The 9313-nt window shown below is 50.3% G+C and overlaps 1 long non-coding RNA gene across 1 annotated transcript; it reads left to right on the top strand.

The window, feature by feature from the left end:
- Positions 1-4407: 4407 nt before the first annotated feature.
- On the top strand, positions 4408-7397 carry LOC109573462 (uncharacterized). The gene is made up of 2 exons (XR_002182918.2): positions 4408-4663; positions 6726-7397. It is a non-coding gene; the product is annotated as an uncharacterized lncRNA (long non-coding RNA).
- The last annotated feature ends 1916 nt before the right edge of the window (positions 7398-9313 follow it).

The raw sequence follows: 9313 nt of genomic DNA, 5'->3' as shown, positions 1-9313 counted from the left end.
CCTGCCACGTGGTGCAGTAAAAAAAACAAAAAGACAGGCAGGAAGCTCTGAGTATAATGGAGGAGAGCTTGTGAGCTTAGATAATTTCCCCAAACAGGCTTCCCTAGGATCCTCTGCCTGTCCTCGCCTCAGTCTGCTGTGTGTACACACACCCTCCTTCTTCACCAGGCCCTGACTCTGGATCCCTCTGATCCCCCAGATCCTGGCTGCCTGCTGGTGGGATGGGCATGGCCTGCAGCCTCTGGAGCTGGAAAGCTCGGTTTCAGAGCCTGCCAAGTTACCTCCAGGTGCCTCGGTTTTCTCCTCCATACAATGGGGAGAATATCCGTGCCAGTACCAAGGGTGGTTGTGTGGGTTCAGTGGACCAATGGAAGCGTGCCTCACACATGGTCCGTGGGCTGGAAGCTGCTCTTCCCACTATTTGTTTTGCGAGATGGTTAATTTCATGTGTCCACTGCACTGGGCCACGGGATGCTCAGCTTGCTGGCTAAACATTCTGTCTGGGTGTGTCCGCCAAAGTGTTTCTGAAAGAGATTAGCATTTGAATTGGTGAACTGAGCAGAGCAGATGGTCCTCTCCAGTGTGGGTGGGTCTCCTCCAATCCACAGAGGGCCTGAAGGGAACAAAAAGGCGGAGAGCTTGAATTTACTGTCTGCCTGGTTAGCACGGAGACATCAATCTTGCCTCACCCTCGGCACTGCTGGTCCTCGGGGCCTCAGATTCTGACTGCAACCTTCATCATCAGCTCTCTGGCTCCCAGACCTTCAAACTACACCGCTGGCTCCTGGGATCTCTGGCTCACAGACAGCAGATCATGGGAAGTCTCATAATCAGCCTCCATGATCATATGAGCGAATTCTAAGCAACCTATCTTCCTATCTGTCTATTTCTCCTGTTGGTTCTGTTACTCTGAGAACCCTACTGCTTATGATTTCTCCTCCGAAGCCATGTGACTCAGAAGTTAGCACACAGTGATTTATGGCTTATCGGACAGAGCATTTAGTGGTCCCACCCCTGGGTCTCACCCTGGAGCATGCAGCCAAGCCACCTGGAGGGCTTGTTATTAATAGAACAGATTGCTGGACCTCACCCAGCATTTCCAGACTCCTTAGGTCCAGGGCTTCCCCCGTGGTTCAGGTGGTAAAGAATCTGCCTGCAATATAGGAGACCTGGGGTTGATTCCTGGGTCAGGAAGATCCCCTGGAGGAGGGCATGGCTACTTACTCCAGTATTCTTGCCTGGAGAATCCCACGCAGAGGAGCCTGGAAGGCTGCAGTCCATGGGGCCGCACAGAGCCGGACATGGCTGAGTGGATGTTCAGGTCCAGGGCAGGGCCTAGGGATGCTTACTTCTAGCAAGCTCCCTGGTGGTGATGCAGCTAATCATGATCTGGGGACCACACTTAGAGGACCACTCAAACGCAGACTTTATTTGTATAAGCCTATAAATAGATCCATAGTTGTTGCTGCTAAGTCGATTCAGTCGTGTCCGACTCTGTGTGACCCCATAGACGGCAGCCCACCAGGCCCCGCCGTCCCTGGAATTCTCCAGGCAAGAACACTGGAGTGGGTTGCCATTTCCTCCTCCAATGCTTGAAAGTGAAAAGTGAAAGTGAAGTCACTCAGTCGTGCCCGACTCTTAGCGACCCCATGGACTGCAGCCTACTAGGCTCCTCCATCCATGGGATTTTCCAGGCAAGAGTACTGGAGTGGGGTGCCATTGCCTTCTCCCAGATCCATAGTTGAGCACCCACAATGTGCCTGCACCTGTGCTAGGTGCTTTCACATACACCTCCCTTTATTTGCACAGCTCAGCAAAGCCTGCTTCATCTTCTCGTTATTGAAAGATGAAGTTACCAGTGCTCAGACAAGGTCCATGACTTGCCCAAGACCATGTGACTTGGAAGTGACAGAGCTCATCTTGAGTTCTGGCCTCTGGGTGTCCTTTTCAATGTTCTGCTCTCCATGGCTTTTGGAAGCTGATCGGGGGACAGAAAGTGTACCAGGAGGAATCTGATGAGGAGGAGGAATCTGACGAGGAGGAGGGAACTGTCTGGGAAAGGTGTCCTACAGGCAGATGAGACCATAAATGTGTGATGCTTCTTGTGGAGATGAGAGAAATGCACCCAACTAAGAGGTCCAGACAGGCTCAGCCAGCTGATTGCAGATTTGGAGTGGAATCCGCCAAGAGTTTCCCTGGCAGCTCTTGGAGGTTGGAGACCTGGAACTCTGGGCTGGGTGACTCCCCGTGATTCAGGAGTGGCGACACACCCCCAGCTGAGCTGAACAAGGTAGGCTGTTGCCCAGCCTCTCCTCCACCCCTGCCCTTCCTCCCAGCAGCCCAGAAAACAGGTGTTGTCCATTAACAGGAGAGCAGCATCACTCCAAAGGAACCACTCAGCCGTTAAGGCTGTGACATCATGTTACAATTTTGACAAATAGGACACAAGTGCCCAAGGTGCCAAGGGCCCCCAGTCCAGTCCCAGCTGCTGGCCTGAGTAAGGAAGAGAGGGAATGGGGGTTTTGGCCAAGAGAAGCCCAGCACAGGGGGCCCCTCCAGGTGTCACTCTGCCGGTCTTTCCTCTGCAAGGAGCCTGGGTTTGCTTCATGAGTCAGGCCTGGGCCCGTGGGAGCTGACGGCCAGGAGGAGACTGCACAACAGTGAAAGACCTCACTTTTACCACCAGCTTTTAATCTCGCCTGCAGAGTTGCATGACTCTCCCCAGCCCTGAATCCAAAAGCTTCCAGGGTGCTGATTTGCATGTGATTTGCATATGATCTGCATGCCACCCTTTTCCCTCCCTTTCTCTGTGGGGTTGAAAGTGAAGTGAAAGTGTTAGTTGCTCAGTCATGTCCGACTCTTTGCAAGCCCTTGGACTGTAGGCCACCAGGCTCCTCTGTCTATGGGATTTTCCAGGCAAGAGTACTGGAGTGGGTTGCCATTTCCTTTCCCAGGGGATCTTCCTGACCCAGGGATCGAACCTCTCTTGCATTACAGGTGGATTCTTTACTAGTGCACCTCTGGGGAAGCCGCCAGGTCAATTACCAAGTAGCAAAAACATGCCACTTGACTGTAGCTCCACGGGTAGTGCCCACATTGGCTTTTGTATTGCTTCGTGCAGTGTCCAGTGTCTGGACACAGTAGGTGCTGACAGGGGACAGCAGTGCACCAACACGTGCAGGAACGCACGCTGGCTGATGGGATTGACTGCCCATCCTCCTCCCCAGCCTGCCATATTGGGCGTTAGAATGCAGTGTTTCTGGCATTAGAGCAGAGACTGGATTTGGGAAAAGGACTTTTTTTTCCCCAGTGAAAAAGCATCCTCACGCCCCTTGATAATCAAGCTCCCTTCCTTGGCAGAGAGGATGGAGAGGAAGAGAAAAACTTTCACTCCACAGAAGGGCATCTGCCAGTTTCCCACATAGAGACGGGATTGAAATAACTTTTTCAGATCCTCCCGTTAAGCTGACACATGTGGCCCCCTCCAACCCTCCACTGGGTTCCCTCCCAGCAGCACTTATCTCGGCTCCAACAGAACGGCTCTATCTCCCTGCAGCTCGCGGCTGTCTTACTTCACAATAGAGAAAGGCTCCGGTGCAAACAGCATCAGAATACAGATGGGTTGCAGTGCTGGGGCGGGGAGGGGAGGAGAGGGAAGTGGAGGTGAGGAGAGGACCACCCCTCCAAGTCTGTGTCAGACACGTCGATGTTGTCCGTGGGGATGAGAAGTACAGGGCCGGGGCTGAAAGTGATCTGAAGATGACAGCTAAAAAAGCATCACTTAAAGTTGTGGAAGGTAAATGCCACTTCTAGGCCAGCACTGCCCCCCCAAGCTTGGGAAAGAGATAATGAATTATTACCCAAGGAAATGAAACTGCTAATAAATTCAGGAGGAAAGCTGAGGGAGGTTAAACTCCATTTTTTAAAGGGAGCTGGTGATTTATAAAGTTCCCTCTCTCTTTGCCTCCTGGGGCTCCATCAGGGACCCTGTTCCTCCTGTCTCCGGCACAGGCTGCCCCCAACACAGTCCCCCGGGCCAGGTCTCCGGCTGCTCTTTTTAACCCTTCCCCCGTGAGACACGCCCACCCAGTAGCAATATAAAGCCCAAACTGGGCTGAGATTTGGGCCAATTAATTTTGAGAGTTCCGTCCCCAAGGACTAGCCAGAGGCAATTTGTCTAAGAAGTCTATTCTGACCTTTGAGACAACAATCGAGAGGTAGAACCGGTTAGCAATGGGCAATCAGGCTCTGGAGCTCGGCCCAAGGGCAGCGCCCATGTGGAGTGACCAATCATCTTTGCCTACCACTGAGGCCCACGCCTCCCACCGAAGGCCCCGCCTCCCAGTGGCAGCCACGCTTCCCACTGAAGGCCACACCTCCCACCAAAGGCCACGCCTCCAAGTGGCAGCCACGCCTCTCACTGAAGGCCACGCTTCCCGGGGGCAGTCCCTCTTTGGGGACTTCTTCAGGCTACATTTTTAGCTTTACAAGTGTCAGGCGTCAATCCTAATCCTTCCTTGGTTTCCATTCCCGAAACTCTGCCCCTCCATCTAGGCTCCCCTCCTCTTCCTGAAGCCATCATGTCCCTCGCTGCCTGACCTCATTGCCCGTTTCCCCGGCGACAGGTCTGTGATGTGAGTCGTGGACGCCTGCGAGCCTTCAGGTGGGTAGGACGGGCCCAGCAGCTGCCCAGGAAGAGGGAAGGAACAAAGCTGTAAAGTCTGTGCCATCACCCAGTACCTGGAAATCGGGGAGGGGGCAGTGGAGATAGAGGAGGGGCAAGTAGAAGGTTGTAGCCCTGCCTAACCTCCCCTGCCCTGATGTAGCCCCAGCTCCCTAGGGAAGGCAGAGGCTTCCCAACCCCCTTCCCCCACACTCCTGCCTGGCAGCAACGATTTAAAATCTTCTTGAGTCCTGGAGGAACTCAGTTTCTCCAATGAGTCAATTCCTACAGCCTGCCCCACACCTTCCGATGGTGTGACATAGAGAGAGACTGCCCTGCTCAGCTGGTGGGCCTGCCTCCAGCAGAATCAGGCTCCAGGGTCCCCTTCTCAGAGTCTGGGGTCTGCAGGAAGCCCCTGTGCCAAGTGGCTCTCGCAGCTGGCCTCAGCTAGGACCATGGACACGAGTTCAGTGATGGGAAAGCGCCTCCCCCAGCTCTCCTGTTTCTGGTCTCGTCTGTTTCTGCCAGCTCCCAAGACGATAATACAGCCTCCCTGTGGAAACAACAGCTCTGGCCAGCAGGCTCTGCGTGGTCTGAAAAGCCCACTTCCACCCGAGTATCAGGTAATTTGCTTGCAGCCTGCATTATGTAGACAAATCAGGCTCTGTTGGACTTCAGGTGTCCCAATTACCTGAGTAATTTGCATGTTTATGAGTGAGGGGGATTGAACACCAGCTCAAAGCAAATGGAAATTTCTGACTTTGGAGGCCCCGGAAGCCCTCCTGTGCACCTTTGCTCATCAACGGCAGGATGAAGGACGGGGAAGCCCACAGCCTTGCAAAACCACAGAGCAGGCGACTGAGGAGTCTCAAGCCATCTCAGGGCGTGACCTTACCTTAGTTTCTCCTCCAGGATCTGTCAGAAACCTAAAGCAACAGCATAAGAACAACTCCAAAGAAAAGTGGGAGAAGAAAGCGAGGGAAATCTTTATTATTGATTGTTTATACCTAAGGAAAGAGAGGAGGGAGAATTCCCTGTAGCCCAGCCAGGAGATGAAGAGTTAATCCTATAATCTAGTCTGCCAGGGAGGAGGAAGGACTAAAACTATTTTCAAGCTGAATCGTGCGTGCAGAATGCTTGATTGCCTGGGGGTGGAGCCCAGGATCCTGATGCCGTTTGAAAGCATCCATTGGGTGCTCAGAATGTATGGAGCCCTGTTCTCAAGGCTCCTTGGAATTCCGAAGTTCCCAGGGGCGTTCTGCTATCTTCTATTAAAGAAAGGATCACCCCCTTTTAGTTTCTTGGGTGCGCCAGTTCCCCTCACCCAGGCCACAGCTCCCCACTGGGCTCAGTGAAGCCCCTGCAAAAGCCTGGTGACCTTTTCAGAGTCAGACCAATTACACTCCAGTGCAACAGCTTAAGAAATGCAAAGCAGCCCATGCCAACTCTTCTAGTTGATCTGAGTAAGAGCCAGAGCCACCCCGTACTGGAATCATCTAGAGAATTTTTGAAACTACCGGTGCCCGAGTTCTGTCCCCAGGGAACGTGATTTCACTGGTATTGGAGACAGTGGCAGTTTTTGAAAGCTCCCACATGACTTAAACGTGTATCAAAGTCTAAGAACTGCTGAGCTGGAGGATTTGGGAGTTTTGAATTATTGAATGGTGAGTCTTTGGGCTGAAATTGATCAAATTTGATATTCTGCTAAAGGGAAGGCATGCTTCATGTTCTATTTACCCGGTAGGCTGCCATCATGAAACAAAATAACGATGGCAAAGTTTTCTTTTGGATGTTAGTTTGCATGAGTGTGTGCTAAGTTGCTTAAGTTGTGTCTGACTCTGTGACCCTGTGGACTGTAGCCTGCCAGGCTCCTACATCCATGGGATTCTCCAGGCATGGAAAAGGGAATGGGTTGCCATTTCCTTCACCAGGAGATCTCCTCAACCCAGGGATTAAACATGTGTCTTCTGCTTGGCAGGTGGATTCTTTACCACTGAGCCACCTGGGAAGCCCAGGAACTGTACTTAAGAGACTACAGTAACATTTCATTTATTCTTTCCAGCCAGGTACCAGATGGATATTATCCCCATTTGACAGAAGAAACTGAGGCTCGGAGATGAAGACACAACTGCTGAGTGTTAGGAGACGGTTATCCTTGGACCTCTCACGTTATGTTCTCTTGTGAACAGACTGGCAGGCACCTTTGTCGTGGTGAATAGCATTGAATGGCATAATGCCACCCTCTGCAGTCAAGGGTAGGCATGCTGTCCATTTTTAAAAGATTCAGGCTCCCTAATCTCGGGGGTTTTTTTCCCTTACACACCCTACAATGTAAGCCCAGGTATCACCTGGCCCTCTTTGCAATGCCTGGTGGGAACTGTGGCTTAAGGAACAGTTGCAAAAACAATACCACTCTGGTTACCCTGGTTGCTGTGATAAAGAGTCCCGTATGTCTGACTGGGTGAGTTTCATGCCTTCTGCTAACATCAAGGAAACTATGTCAGGGCAGGCTAACTTCTTAACTTGTGGTGGACTGGGCACCTTAATTTACGTCTGTTTTGAAAACCTGTACACTTAGGAGATGGATAAGCCAGAGGTGATATTAAAACAAAGCAAAATACATATTCCAGATCAATGATTGCTTTTCCCCTAGATAGAAAATAACAACACAAATCAGTTCCTGTTTCATTCATTCATCTTTTTTATGAGCTGAATAAACAAATTCAATCTGCAACATGAATTAAAAGAAGGGATTTCCCTGGTGGTCCAGCGGTTAAGACTCCATACTCCCAATGCAGGGGACCTGGGTTTGATCCCTGTTTGGGGAACTAAGATCCCACGTGCTGCATAGCACGACCAAGTAAATAAACAGATATCTAGTGAATTCAATTCCTTAAATAGATCCAGGGCTTTAGAAAAAAGTTACAAGAGATGTAAACCTTGGGTATATAACAGTACCCTGGTGGTTCCAAATTCCACTTGATTTTAAACTCCATCAAGCTATCTCTTTTTTTCTCTCTGAGAACATTTCAATTGATTCTATCAAAACAGCCTCTAGGCGTGATAAGCACGTCTGGGTCCTAGCTTTGCCTCAGCACCTAAACCCACTCATCCTGTTGCTGTCAGATGTCGATCATCCCTTATTACTCACCGTATTCCAAACTGGAGAGAGATGATTTTTCCTCTTGTATTAACACTACTGGCCCTTTCATTGGTGACCATTTCTCTCTGAGGTCTGAATCTTTAAAAGATAGTTTATAACGAGACTGAGTCTCTTCCTCAGCCCTTTTTTCTCAGTTCTTAACTTAAACCAACTCAGTTATTAGGTAAGTGTCCTTTCGAAAGCATCACTTCCTTTCATACTTATTACCTTCTCTTCTGGAGGAGGGTATGGCAACCCACTCCAGGATTCTTGCCTGGAGAACCCCATGAACTGAAGAGCCCGGCAGACTAGTCCACAGGGTCACAAAGAGACAGGGCTGAAGTGACTTAGCATGCCCGCATGCACACCTTCTCGTCTAATGAATGAGAATTTAATACGCGACAGTAATTTCTAGTAGCATCTTCGTTATAATTTTCAGCTGCTAATTATTATTATTAAAATTATTAAAACTAACTACTATTTATGTGGCAGGCGCTTTTAAAGTGCTTTATAAAGGATCTTAAACCGACTCAACAACCCTAAGTGTTTTCACTCGAAGAAGATGGGTTTTCCAGGAGGTTAAATGTTTTGTCATCCGAGCAAGGAAGTGGTAAAGCTGGAACTCAGAGCTATGTCTGTCTAGCCCCAAAGCTCCACTTTTCCTCCCTGCTTCCCCAGGTGCCCTTTAGGTAAACAATTTTCTTGAGATGTAATTCGCATAGCATACAATTCACTCATTTAAACAACTCAGTGGCTTTAGTCTATTCTCAGATATGTGTGCTTCCGTCACCACAGTCAATTTTAGAACATTTCCATCACATCCAAAAGAAACCCTATCCACTCTCATTACCACCCTCCGTCTCCCCATCCTCCTTCTCAACCCTAACCAACTGCCTTCTAGCAAAGTCTCTTTCTAAAAAAGCAAACCTTTTCTTCCCTCTCTGTTACATATCAGAGGATATTTATATTCATTTGTAAATTGATGACTTCTTTGGGTCACTGAGAAGGTTAAGAGTTGCCAAAAAACAGAAAGCAACCCCTGTGGCTTCTCACTGATACTCCCCGGGTTGGTTTTTTGCTCCTCCTTCTGCCCAGAGACCACCGAGAAGAACCTCAGAAGGGCCAGGGGCCGCTCAGGGGACTGTGTCCCTGCCTTCAGCACCTGGTCCCAGGAAGCAGCTCTTAGATCTGTGATGATGGCCGTAAGGACTGGGACCCCGGAAAGCTTCTTCCTGCCTGGACTCAAGCCTCACCTCTTATGACAGAGAGCAGCCCTCGCCATCTCCCCTCGGACAATCCCGTCCCCCTAAAGTAGTCTCTCATCAGTCCTTCCTGTGAGGGCTGATCTTGTCCATGGAGGGTCTTGTCAGCAGCAGCCTAGCGTCCATCTGACTTTGCAGGAAGTGAGGTCCGTGTATGTGTCCATCTGGAGAAGGACTCATGTGCTCGGAGATTGGTTGGAGATACAAGGGAGCCCCGGTGGGGTGGGGAGCGTGTGGGGAAGGGAC

This window comes from Bos indicus, chromosome 19 (assembly GCF_029378745.1).
Source record: "Bos indicus isolate NIAB-ARS_2022 breed Sahiwal x Tharparkar chromosome 19, NIAB-ARS_B.indTharparkar_mat_pri_1.0, whole genome shotgun sequence".
NCBI lineage: Eukaryota > Metazoa > Chordata > Mammalia > Artiodactyla > Bovidae > Bos > Bos indicus.
The sequence above is the reverse complement of the archived record's forward strand: the minus strand, read 5'-3'. Positions and strand labels throughout refer to the sequence as shown.